This window comes from Dermacentor andersoni, chromosome 11 (assembly GCF_023375885.2).
Source record: "Dermacentor andersoni chromosome 11, qqDerAnde1_hic_scaffold, whole genome shotgun sequence".
Taxonomy (NCBI): Eukaryota; Metazoa; Arthropoda; class Arachnida; order Ixodida; family Ixodidae; genus Dermacentor; species Dermacentor andersoni.
Window position 1 is genome coordinate 117,448,243 of NC_092824.1, and position 14,102 is coordinate 117,462,344.

A 14,102-nucleotide genomic window follows, 5' to 3' on the forward strand; every position below is an offset into this window, starting at 1 on the left:
ATTTCCCGCTGGCAGCGTAGCAGAGAAAAATCGAGGGCGCTTTCGAGAATCCGTTGCGCGGCGAATTCTAGTGAACGGGCGCGCTGTGTTTGCCGCTCGCTCGCCTCCTTGTTTTCTCGATCGCCGCAGTTGCCAGGCTCGGCATATCGATTGCCGCGTAAATGTCATCTTGGCTGCCGGTGCGTGGACCCGTGGTGGTCAAATGCGCTCTAGGTCGCGGACCTCCGCGGCTGGCGTGGCTTTTGGTTCCTGATCCGGCTGAGGGACTGGGTGACGTAAAAAAATCGAGAAACGAAACGCCATACGCATTTGATGTGGAGTTATTAAAAAAAAAAGCCTCTTTGCATTGCTATGACTCAAAGGATTCGGGATAGCAAGTTCAGGTCTCTTGTGCACACGGTGTCGCTGACGTACAGTGTGGTTCACTTTTAAAGGGAACACACTAATGTGCGGCTCTGACTTTGCTGGCACTATAGTTGCAAGCACCGGCACACTGCACAGATATGTAGTAAATTGCTCTACACTCTCGTGTTCTCTTTAGCAGTTGCTCAAGAATCGCCGATTCAAGTGCTCGCTGAGAAACTCGCGCTAAGCGCCTTAATGCATATCCTCTATGTAGCACGCACTCGGAAAGGGAAATCTGCATTTTCTGCTTTCCTGATGAGACTTATGGCACACAAAAGGCTTCGCACAAAATGACAGGAACAAGTGCAAACACTAAGTACTAATTTTGCGCGATTGCACATCTTGGAGGCACACAAGACACACTAGACACCTCGCTAACCAGTATACACGTACATTGTCTTACCTATCCCGTATTCCGAAGTACGTAAACATGTAGGCAAGAGCTTGACGAAAGGTTGTCTAGCCAGGTACCATAACGAAAGTCAGCGTAACGTAGGTCAAGCCCTACGCACGTGTTTAGGGCTGCCTCGGTGCACCACAACAGCAGCAACAATTGCCATCGCGGGAGACCATATGAACCAGACACACGTAGCTGTCGACGCTCTCAGAGCGCACATTCGCCATCTGTCAAGGATCCCCGACCATCATTTGGCCTCCCTATCAGCCGAGAGACCTCAAGCGACCTTTTCAAGAGTGATTAGCGCTCATCAAGAGTACATATCGTCACCTTTTACACCGGCGGCGAAGCCTTCACCTCCCCTGTGGTGACTGTGACAGCCTCAAGTGAATTTTGCTATTCCCGGAATTAGAAAAATAATTCCAATCATCCATCGCCGGCTCTGAAGCAACCTACGCTCCTATTACTGCACCAGACGTATCATGACCACATACATATATATACCGATGGTTCGGCCTCACTTACCAGTTCAACTGCCGCATTCGTCGTTCCAGCTAAGCAGGTTACAGTTAGATTCAAATTGTCACACATGACTACATCTACGTCGGCAGAACTTGCAGCTCTCCATGCCGCTATTACGTATTTCACCGAAGAGCCAACAGAGAAATGGGTCGTTTTTTGTGATTCTAAGGCAGCTCATCACAGTATCAAGTCTGCATTACATCACAGAACTTACGAGCAGATGATATCTGACATCAGGGAAGTGCACCACCATGCACTGGAAATAGGGCACAACATTATATTGTCACGAGAGGAAAAGCCAGTCAGTCAGTTCTAAGCGAACGGCCGTTTACAGTTCGTTTTTGCAGCAGCTACCACGCACACTTCTTCTTCCTCGACTTCTAGCGTAACTAGTGCGTGCCAATATTGTTGCCAGGGAACTTCGCCTACATGCACGCAAAAAGTCACAAGATCTCTGGAGTTCAAGTGCCTTCAATTGCCGATTACATAAACTGGACACCACGCTACGGCTACAACTGCCATCTAGGCTTTCCTGCGGCGAAACAACCTTGCTGTGCCGCTTGTGGCTGGGAGCGGCGTTCACGAACGCATACTCCTATCGTTTGGGAATGGCCGAGAGCCCGATGTGCAACTCCTGTGGGTGCTTACATTACATTGCTTGCATTACAGTACATTGCTTACATTACATTGCATTACAGTGCTTACAATACATTGCAGTGCGAGGAAACCATCGAGCACCTATTGTGTATCTGCCCTCGCTACGATGTACAACACCTCTCTCTGCGGGCAACTTTATACCGACTGGACTCAAGGCCGTCCACTGAGTCAAAGATACTCGGACCGTGGCCACACCCCTCACTGGCACGAAAAGCGCTTCGTGCACTAGTGCAATACTTGAAGTGCACCGGCTTAAGAGACCGTTTATAGTGTCCCTATGTATAGTGTCCCTTCCACACGCACTCAGTGCTTACTCTCTCCTTTTTTACTCTTTCTATTCCCCTTTCCCCCACCCACAGTGTAGGGTAGCAAACCGGGTGCTCTTCTGGTTGACCTCCCTGCCTTTCCTGTCCTTGCTTTCTCTCTCTCTTAGTCAAACACCTGCATAACGATAGGATCGGGACCTCCAAAATTTTTATCCAGGTCACTGCGTTGTAAAGCTTAGACACCATACCGCTCCCGATAGAGTAGGCTAAGCACGCCCAGCAAAATGATGATGACAAAATGTATTTATTAAGGGATGGCTCGAAGGCCTATAATGGGGAATAGGAAGAGGAGGGGGGAGGCGTGTTCAGAGCCGTCCTAGGAGCTGCGCGTCCTTGGCGAAAGCCAAGAGCGAGTCCAGAATGACCCTGTCGGAATCCATCGAGCCAGTTGCCGGTCTAATCCACTCCTCGTAGGACGACACTCGCACCGTCCTCAGGTGGTGGTCCCGCTGCTGTGCGTGTCGCTGACACTCCCAAAACAGATGGGCTGCGGATGGCCGCGTGGCCATGTCGCAGTCAGGGCACCTGAGTGGCGCCTGGAGTGCTTCTTGGTCCGCGGAGGCTGTGGGCAAATAAAACGTTTGTTTAGCGACAATTCAGTGATAATCACACAGGGCACGTGGCACCTCTGAATACTGTGAGCTACTGTGTTAACTGCACGTGGCGTTGTCGAACCATCGCTGTTGGCGTTGACGTTCTCGATAAAAAAAAAAAATATGGGGTTTTACGTGCCAAAACCACTTTCTGATTATGATGCACGCCGTAGTGGAGGACTCCGGAAATTTTGACCACCTGGGGTTCTTTAACGTGCAGCTAAATCTAAGTACACGGGTGTTTTCGCACCCATCGAAATGCGGCCGCCGTGGCCGGGATTCGATCCCGCGACCTCGTGCTCAGCAGCCCAACACCATAGCCACTGAGCAAACACGGCGGGTAACGTTCTCGATGCTTTCGACGTTGTCTTCCACCAACAACCTTATTCTGGGTGCATCCTATGTTGTGGGTATGTGCCACGTAGCATCGTCATTGCCATGCACGCCTCCCTTGTGCCGCCGACGCAGTTTCCACGAGCATGACTGCGATGAATCGCGTGGAAACACACCGCCATCTTGTCAAGAACAGTTTCTATGCCATGCACATGATGGCAGTATTGCTCGTTTTGGTGGCGGTGGTGGGTTGTAGCAACAGGCGGGTTTAGCCTGGCGATCAAGGCCGGCAATTGCTCCGCCCGAGCGTCTCTTATGGTATCACTGCGGTATTTCATCACATGCCCATCAGACTAGTCTCTCCTAAGAATGCGATAAGGAGACGTGAAGTTTCTTTGCAGGCTATATATAACTGGTCCTTCGGGGAACGCAAGGCGTTGCTCGTTCCGGCCTATACATGCACAGATGTCACTGCTCTCGGGGTCTGTGTGGAGCGCTAAACTTTGCGCGAATTGCACTGCACTGTTGTTGCGCGATAGCTCAGCGCTTCTGCGCCCTCGACGCCCACATGCACACTGCTTCGCTGGCATCGGTTCAAATCCCCGTGAGGGAGTTTTATTTTTCGCCCCAGCTGTCGCAATGGCGAAGTTGGGGAGGTAGCCTGACGACGACAAGAATCACCGTTGTGCGTTGTCGATGACGACGAAGATTGTCGTCTGTGTTGGACGGATGGACCGACGAGGCAAACACAGTTACGAGCACTTGACTGCTGTCACAACTGCTGCCACCGTAAAATGTGCGTGTTATAATCTAATATACACGGTACTTCAACCCGTTTGCCTAGCCGCGTTCATTATTGTAGAAACGCGTTGCAGGGAACCTTAGTAATGTTTTCTGGTGTGTTATTTATTGCAGTTGCTTTTGTCACTGCTGCCTATTTGCTTCTGCATTTTTGATGCTGCGTGGCAAAAAACGTGTTATCCATTAATGGCTGCATCTATTGCAGCGCTGGTGTATGTCGCTTTGTTTCCTTGCTCTGTGTCACAAGAGTGCCAACAAGGGCCCGGGGCCATGCAAGTCAGGCACATAATATATATGTGTATATATATTCTGAGATTTTAGGCGTCAAAACCATGATCTGATTATGAGGCACGCCGTACTAAGGGACTCAGGATAAATTTGGACACCTGGGGTTCTTTAATGAGCACCTATATCTAGGCACACGAGCGTGTTTTTCTTTTTTTTTTCTTTCTCAATTGGCCCACATGGTTTAAGTGCGGCCTTCAGCTTAGCAGCTACTAAGCCACCGGCGGGTGCCGATATGCTTGGACATAGGCTTATGCACAATGTTTGTCGGAAGTAAAATTCAAATCAATACTGCAATAGAAGCCATAAAGGCCGTCGTAAGATATTCTAATAGCGCCAGCAGGAGGTAACAGGGAACACAGGATGACACAAATACACACGCACGAATACCTGTCAACATTTAAAGTTTTATCGTAAACATCTCGATTTTAAAAACTCGTTTACGGTTTTCGGAACGACATTATTAATTTTACGAATTTTTTTTAACTTGCGTCCAGTTTTGGGTACAATCAAGTAATGAGATACAATCGCCGACAGAGTTTTCGGAGACTGATGTTTTAGATCAGCTCGATTATTCGAACCTACGCAGCTCAAGAAGCTACATACGGAAGCTGAAATTTTCGCAGCCTTTGCAAGAATATTATGTGGGGTGCTTAACTTTAAGAATAGCCTGTGGCAGACATTGCGATTGCAGTCATTGAGATGGATTACTCGAAGCGGCGGAGAACACTCGCACGCGAAATTCGAATGAATAATCGTCTAATTAACAACACTTAACGAGTTAGCTTTTGAATGAACGACTTTAAGGTACATATTGCCATTTACGAATTGTGGCCGGTGAGTTTGCAAGACATGTTCACTTGGAACGAACGTTAAGGCGGGAACCGGTTTCGAGATATGGCCTCGTAAAACTTGCAGTAAAAATGCTCTATTACTGCATTTACCTTTTTTTAACAAACCGCCGTTTTCTTAGCACAAAAACAGAAAAGTAACTGCAACGCCCAGCTATGTTGTCGGATACCTTGAGGAATATATATATATATATATATATATATATATATATATATATATATATATATATATATATATATATGTGTGTGTGTGTGTGTGTCACTGTTTTATCGCCTCTGGCCGATAGCATAATTATAGTTACTACAATCATGTTTGGGCAGTTCATTCTAGCCGCGACTGTAAGCTGAGTACTGTGAGGATTGGGAGGTCAATCCCACCGTTCGTAACCAGTTGTCAAGATTGGAGTCGGGCATGAATTAGATGGTAGCTGGCCCATGCCGTCGTCCAACTTAACCACGCTGAGGACGTTGTTGAAGGGAAGGATTGCTTCTCATCGAGAACGAGGAATATGGGTTTATTTACAGTATCTACATAAGGATGTTGCAGTTCATCAGTCTAGCATGACTGCGAGAGAAAGTACATTGAGCAGCCGCACAACAACGGTTTATAAACACTTGGTCCTCCCTCGATCCCTAGGTGAGAGAAACGTTCGATCAGTAGACGAGCCACCTTTGAGCGGGAGGGCTTCCGCACCGGTTTCACGGTCCGGAACACGCTTCCACACCGGTTTCACGGACCCCACCGAGGGCAGACGGACTTTGCGGAACTCAGGGCTTACGTCCGGAACGGTGCGTGGGAAGGGGCCTCCAAAAAAACGTTCCCTCGGGAACTCCCTTGCTCACGGCAGACCGGGTCGGCGGTGGCGTGTTCAGTCACAAAGCCTGGTTCGTCGAACTCATCTCGGCAGTCCCGCGATGAAGGGTCGAGGACGCGGCGTATTGTTCTCCGCACACAGTAGACTTAGTGACGCCGTATGGCTAGAGGGTGGCGGTGGCTTTCCAGGAAAAGTCGACGCCGCTCTCGCACCTGGCTGGTAAAACTTGCACCTGAGCAGGCCGTTCTTAACAGTACCTGCATAGGAGAAAACCTGTGAATTTTGTTGTAGAAAATGAGCGTTTTGAAGAATAAAGCACTTTCGAGTATTTTTCACCATATTTTAGGATTTTATGGCATCGAGTGTAGTATCTCTGAAAATTTAAGATTGTGAGGTCGGCACACGATGTCTGGTCCTTACAGAAACAGTACAATGCATTCAGTTGCATCTCAAATGACATTCTATGAAAGGCAAGAGAAAGTCAACATAAGCGCAACACTACCTCTGTGATGGTTCTTGTAAGGGCTCCTTCTGTTCGTGTTCTTGCTTGCGCAACTATGGAACACCATACAATGTCGTACGAACAAGCCCATGTTGCAGTTGCCGTCGTAAGTCAAGGCAAATTCTTCCGGGCTTCCCCTCGTCTAATTATATGTTTCGTCCTTTTCATATTGCAACAACTGACCACCGTATATAGCTTCTTTGTGACGCCGGCAAACTGTCGATCGAATCTCGGCTCTAAAAAAAAAAAGAAGAAAATAAAGAAGATGAAGCTGCGTAATCTCAGACGCCCGTTTCTGCAGCGAGCGAACGAGCACTCAAAAGCAACTGCACGCACCGCAGGCCACTTTCACTGCCGAGGCGTATGGCGTGGATGTAAGCTTCGCATTCGTTATCAGCACGGATAACGCCGACCTGCTGCGGCGTACGTTTGTCCCTAGCGGCTCTTCAAGGAAAGATCGTTATTTCTCGCCACGGCGGAACTCCGGCGGAACGGCGCGTGTCTTCCTGTCCGAGACAGTGCACGGTGCACTGCTCGAGACACAGAACGCGATAAGACGCTGACCAGAGAAGTACCCGGCACAGAGAGAGCTTACGCATTTTTTTTTTTATTTTGGTTCTCAGGGAAGTTGAATTGTCAGTGCAAACCATTAATCTCTTGGGAAGAAAATGCGGTGCCGATAAGTGTTCGCTAAAATAGCAATTAATTTTGTCGAAGATCATGAACGTGTTTTTCGATCGATGCCTTGCACTGACGTCATCGTAGCCGCCACGCCGAGAAGCTCTGTCCGTGACGTCACGGGAAAGCTGTCAATACCCGGTGCTAGGTACATGGCATATAGCAAATGTGCGGGCTTTACGCTCGGGTTAGCTTCGAGTTTAGGATTACATGTCCCCTAAAGATGTCAGTTAAATGTTACTCAGCGAATTTTAAGTAATTAGTTCAATTAGAAGCTGCCACATAGCGTCAGCAACCGTGAAATACATGTTACGCGGAAAATTGTCGCTTAAAGGATCCCTAAACCACACTGAGCTCGAAGGCGAACGAGCGGTTTCTCTGCCCTCTCCACGGACGCTCGCTCCTCGCCACGTACTTCTGTAGAAGACACGTCGACATTACGTGAGTGCCTGCCGTTGTCGCTTAGTGGTTATGGTGTTGGGCTGCTACACACGAAGTCGCGGGATCGAATCCCGGCCACGGCGGCCGCACTTCGATGGAGGCGAAATGCGAAAACACCCGTGTACTTAGATTTAAATTAAATTATGGGGTTTTACGTGCCAAAACCACTTTCTGATTATGAGGCACGCCGTAGTGTGGGACTCCGGAAATTTCGACCACCTGGGGTTCTTTAACGTGCACCTAAATCTAAGTACACGGGTGTTTTCGCATTTCGCCCCCATCGAAATGCGGCCGCCGTGGCCGGGATTCGATCCCGCGACCTCGTGCTCAGCAGCCCAACACCATAGCCACTGAGCAACCACGGCGGGTGTACTTAGATTTAGGTGCATGTGGAACAACCCCAGGTGGTCCAAATCATTCCGGAGTCCCCCACTACGGCGTGCCTCATGACCAGATCGTGGTTTTGCAAGTAAAACCCCATAAGTTAATTAACATTACGTGAGTACCGAACGTCACGTTGGTGCTCGTTTCTTGTTTGCAAATGCCATCAACTCCGCCCTTTTTGACTGCATGCGGCTGCCGTCGCACGCGCAGGGCAAAACAGGCCATGCGAGGTGAAATCAGTGTACTGCGCATGACAAGCAATCGAGACACGGAAGAGCGGGCGTGCGACTGCATGGCGAAGACGTGCTGGCTGACAGGTGCGAATCGATGTCCCTCGTACTTGAACCGATCGATAGCCTTTACCCTGGTGACGCCACGTGCATGCATGACCCTGTTGGCATCACGACGTGACAGGAAGGGACGTGAAATGCCCGCGAGAACACTCCTGTTCTTTTCATTTAAAATTATCAGAGGTGGTTTTCGGGCTCTTTAATTATCTGCATTTTATGATCACTTAATGCATTCGATGAAATGCCCGGTATAGTGATTGCCGATCGCGTGGCAGGCCTTGCATTTCGGCTAGGCGGCCGAAAACTTGCCGCGGGAGGAAGCGCGAAACTATGGCTTGCTAACACATCGCTGCGCGCCCTAAGCATGCCGCCGAAACCTTCCACACAACTCCTTACTTTCTTGGCAGGCTCTTCGCCGAGTCACCCGGTGAGCGGGAACCAGCCGATGTCGACATCCTCCCTCGGCCAGATGTGGGTAAGCCGCTCTTACTCCCCCTAGAATACAGACAAGCTATTGCGAAAGCGAGGTCAGTGCAGCGAACCGCCTTGAAAATATCGGCCTTAATCTTTCAGTGCTCGGAAAGATACAAACTTCGCATTGCTGTTTCCTGGACCGCGATGTAACAATTCAAATAGAGCTCCAGTTTTTTTTCCCGGGTTGTTTTCAAGCATTTCTTATTCAGAGATTCCGGTTTCGTGTCCCGGACCAGGACGAATTTTTCTTCAACTGCAAGGCTTTCTTTCTGAGAAACCAGCATGGGTTTCGTTTGTAGCTTCGTGCTACAATTTGGGTGGACGCCATTTTTTTTTCATTTCATTCACTTTTTCCCACCTAACGGGCTTCCACAGACCTGATTTGCCTTTTACGTGGCTGTACATTGAGACTCCCCGTGGCTTCCACTTCCTTGGCAGATAGAATTCGCTTCGGTCCTACGACCACGTGCCCAGTACGGCACCCTCACTGACAATGCACGCGTGCGCGCAGCTGTTCTCGATTATCACGCACCCTACTAGGCGAGGAAACGACGACCAACCCCGGGGACGAATAATTCGCTTTAATACATTTACGTCTTCGTACCCATTGTGTCACAATGGTACATCCGTTTAGTAGCCAACTTGGTGATGTCACCCTGTGGTTGGGCTGCGCTGCCTCTTGTTCTGAAAATGGCGTACCAACAAGCGCAGACAGTCTCGGTGGCAGACACCCTGTGACCGACCCTAGTTGTCTACTCGGCAAGAGAGCAGCTAGCCAGTGCTGCCAATTTATGAAGCCATTTTTTTTTCTAAATAGATGAAGAAATTTTCTAATTTCCCCAGTTTCTTAGAATACAGTTCTTCCCTTTGCCGATATATTTTTCGTAGAGGTAAATTTGTTTAATGCCGATAGACTGAAGATTTGTGAAACCGTGCTTACATCCCGAGCATGCATTATGCGTTTGTTTCTCACTCTAAAGTGGCTTCTTGTTATTGACGTTTAGCGGACTTCCGTTATTGTACCTCGACGGAAGCTGCGAACACCGGGTCCAGTTACATGGGAAGGTCGAGTTAGTGGTTTTGTCGTCAACGTTGCTACAGGAAAGTGATCACGGCAGGGCAGGCCTAGTTGTAGCTTACAGTATACTTCCTATTTTGACGCCATAGCCACTGTAATATACGGTATGCCCTAAGCATTAAAGAGTAAGAGGAAACGACAACAACTATAATATGTGCTTCGCTGGTGTATGTAAATCCTAACAATTCATCAAAGACAACTTAGGTGAATAACATAGTTCACACCCTTCGGCAGTCCGACGGTTCTTGTTTGTCACTGGCCGAAACTTTCCTGGGACTTTGCAAAAGCGTCACTATATCCCGTGCAATTCCTTGGCTATACCGAGCTTAGTACTTTTATACTCTCCGCTCCATACGATGCGCTTGTGCCTCCTCCTCCTGCTCGATATCGAGGAGACACAGCACCCCTGTACAGCTGGGCTGTAAAGGAGAAACAAAATTCACTCGCCATCCCGACCTTCCGAAAGTGGATGGCCAGCGAAGCTGTTAGAAAACAACTCAAATGCCGTGGATGGGGATATGAAATGTTTTATTCTTCTGCCTAGTCATAGCACAACACCGTTGTTGAGCATTACAATTTTGCACTCTTCGATGCTCATCGTATTCACGCTGCTCTTCGGGAGTATTCACGTGGTCTACCCAAAGCGGTCTTGCAATGAACTGAACGAGTTGCTAGGCAGATCTCCCTTTTATATATGAAGTTTGGTGACGTCACTCATTGATTCGTATGCCGCTGTTTCCCCTTCCTCCCCGGAGCAGCTTATGCAACCGTAATCTTTACCGGGAAACACACGCGAGGAGAAGGAACGTGCCTCGCATTGTTCACAGGCGCCTTATCATCCATCGTGCGGTTTTGACGCTTATTTTGTGCTTTTCTTTATCGAAATTGTAATGAAGCAGATGCGCCCGTGTGTATGTGTCGACTGAGGAGGAAGACGAAGGACCGTGCCGTGATCTCGAGTGAGCCCTGTGCTACGGACAGCGCTCCCAGTGCCTTCCTATGTCTAGTGTTCCAGCAACGTTGTCAACGACGATAAACCTCATCGCATTTGGTGTAGGTGCTGAGTTCATGTTGTATACTGAGCTGCGTGTTGTATGCCTGATTCCAAGGGAGATATGCACTTTCTCCGGTTCAATATTTTTTTTTCTGACGTGCACGAAAAATCCCGACGAACCAGAGGCTAACAGCTTCACTGTAAATATTACGCCTACTTGTAACTCAGTCAACTGTGCCAACCTCTTCAAGTAGAGGTTCTGCGTCTGAGCAGCGACTCTGAGCCAAAAACGATCGCCGTCACTGACTGCCACAATAACACTGCCTGTAGCAACAACACGACTACCACCACCACCGCCACGGCATATCCAGCATACCTTGTAAGAGTATGGTTCGGGCATGTCGAAAGGGGCGGGGGGGTGGGGTGGGGGTTCTGGCCCATGGCGTCGTCCGATTCATCAACGCTAAGGACGTTGTTGAAGGGAGGAACATGTTTTCGTCGAGAACGAGGAGTACTGGGTTTATTTGGAATGTTTACATGAGGAGTGGACAAGGGTACGTCCCATCATTCTAGCTTGACTGAATTGAAGCACACTGAGGAGCCGAAGAAGTGCGTTTAAACGTCCTCTGTCCTCCTTAGATCCCTAGGCCAGGAAAAACTGTCGCCCCACCTTCGTCCAATCGGAGCGACTGAAGTCGTCGAAGGACCCGCATTGAGGGCGAGGGTTCACGAAATCACTCCCGCATATTTGTTCACTGAACCCACAGAAAGGAGGGGAGCTTCGTAGACAGGGGTTGTCACGCTTGACTCAAGCTGGCGCGTCTTGGTTTCTGGGATGACCCAGCAGTTAGCTGGAGCGTCTGTCAAACGACCGTGGCGGTTATCAGAGTCCGTGAGAAAACACCGTAGAACACCCTTTTCCAGGAGTTTCTTGCTCCCATCGTCCGTGACGACGACAGTGAACCAACAAACAATACTCGATCAGCCAAACGTGTCTTGCCTTCCTGGCGCCGCAGGTCTGTCCGAGGGGAACGCATTGTTAGCTTCACGAAGCGATTTGTCGCAGTGGTGCAGGAGAGGCTAGAAGGTCACTACCCTCGCTGGCCGATCGTAACAACCTGTAATCGGTGTCAGCCGCGGGACAGGGATAGCTATTTTATCTCTAGTAGAAAATCATTCTCGTAATCTCAACTGGAATAACAGCTTCTCTGGTATGCTATTCAATCCATGCGGCTGTCTAGCGATCTCCTTACGTTAGGCATGTCAGTTTCCGTTAAACCATGACTAGAGCAACATTTTGCGAACGCGAGTTTCGAGTGATCTTAGTAAGTTACTCAAAAGGTATGGAGGGAACTACAATCTTTGATGTCTTACGGGAGAAAAGTTAACTTAAACAGCTGGAATTTTTCCCACTTTATAAGGGAGTTGAAATGAGAGGGTTAGAGTGACATTTCTAACGGGGATGCCTAAGGATTTAGACATCCTGGAATGGAAGCAGCCCAATTACATCCAGACAAGTCATAGTTCTTCGGAGGCGTGAAACACGTAACAGACCTGAGCCCTTGAAGCTTGTGCCCGTCGCGTGTGTTTGTGTGAACCTTGGCCAGCACTCGCGCATGCGTTCCCAACTCGCAGCGCCGTTAAAGTGGCACAACACGGCGGCACGCGCCCAATGAGACGAAAACAGCCTCGTCGACGGCCAAGCCGGAGAGTAGGTGGGGTTCCCAGCTTGCAATGGTCGTCCGCGCCTGGGCCCTCACGCCGCTGCCTTCGCAGGCTTGCTGCGGCGAAGGTCGTGGGGAGCCGCCACAAGAACATTGCGTGGGTAAGGCCGCCCCTTCTCACGCAGACTCCCCCCCCCCATACTTTTGTTGATCTACCACTGTCGCCACCTTGCCTTCGTCGTTATTTCGTCGCGTGACTACTCTTGCGCGCCCTACCGCTCACCCAGGTGGCGGCAGCGAGTGTCGGTGTGACCGACAAGCGGATGTGTAAATATTGTCAGGATCCTTCAATATATGTTGGAGGACCCTGATATTATCATGAATCGGCCCTCTTTACTTCCCTTCCTTCTTCCTCCTTCAACTTTTCTTACGATGTTATGCTATGTACGTGTGTCGTATGTAATTGGTCCCCCTATTTTTCTCCTCGTGGTATGTATACATAGTGCAAATGTTTTAGCATTTCATCATGTTTATTTCACTTTTGTAAACCCCCCCCCCCCTCCTGAAGTAGCGCTGACGGGCTGCAGTATTTTCAATACAAACAAACAAACAAACAAACAAACAAATAAATAAATAAATAAATAAATAAATAAATAAATCTTCTATGCTATCCAATTTTTACTACATTAGCCGATCGTTATGATTCGCTGTCATTACCAACCGCCAGTAATCACTCATTACAGCGGCACTTTCCACTATGCACCTTTTATACTTTGTTTGCTTTCATGTCTTCTTTTTTTTCCCCATAAACAAGTGTTACATAACTCAAAGAATGGGCCTTCAGTCCACAACCTGAAAGTCTGGCTCTGCGATTGCGGAGCCTTCCAGTACGTCATAGCCCCAGCGTTGGGGCGTCAGACCCTTCGGAATCGCGCTCGATAAATTTATTAGTTGATATCACTTACACCCGTGTTCCCGTCAGCAGCATTAGGTAATGGAGGCTTGCACGAAACTTTGTGCACAGCCTGCGTCAAGTGTCTGCCTTATGTATACACCTACAAAAATACATTACTTCATACATGATTACACCAGGAATGTAAGACTAAAATTACGTATACACGGAATATGCTTTTAACTGCTGAACCAACTAGATCATCAGTTCAAGGACACTAGATCAATGTCCGCCTCAAGGTAAGACACCTCCGAAGCCGGCAGCGGCCACCATTTCTTCACCCGCCCTTGTTTCGAAGCAATAAGTACCGCTAATACCTAAAGGCTTGTCTCGCGAGACGGCAGGATTTCGAGCGGGATTTCGCCGCAGCAGCAGCAGCAGCTGCTGCTCCTTCTATGGGATTAAGAAACTTCGGCGGGGCCCGCGCGACACAGCCTATATATTTTTTTTCCGCGACGGCCTTGGCCCCGTGTTTCGCAGAAAGAAGCGCTCCGGGCCCCGTGACGCTCGATTGCTTTTCTTTTCATTGCGGAAGCGTGACCACGGCGTAGCGCCACCTCCTCACCCGCGCGTGCTTACGTACACGGCGCGGGCCCTCGTGGAGGTTTCGCCGCTTGTCCGCTTGGCGGTGACGTCGATGATCGTCCGATGCGTACAGTT

The 14,102-nt window shown here is 49.1% G+C and overlaps 2 long non-coding RNA genes across 2 annotated transcripts in view; both read right to left on the reverse strand.

Moving 5' to 3' along the window:
- Positions 1–2,532: 2,532 nt before the first annotated feature.
- The window catches only part of LOC129386954 (uncharacterized), a 46,146-nt gene continuing 34,576 nt past the window's right edge, over positions 2,533–14,102 (reverse strand). The window contains exon 2 of the long non-coding RNA XR_011891097.1: positions 2,533–2,869. This is a non-coding gene — a long non-coding RNA (uncharacterized lncRNA). The remainder of the gene's footprint in view (positions 2,870–14,102) is intronic.
- Positions 5,670–7,647, reverse strand: LOC129386955 (uncharacterized). The gene is made up of 2 exons (XR_008614294.1): positions 6,488–7,647; positions 5,670–6,242 (listed from the first exon to the last, which is right to left on the reverse strand). It is a non-coding gene; the product is annotated as an uncharacterized lncRNA (long non-coding RNA).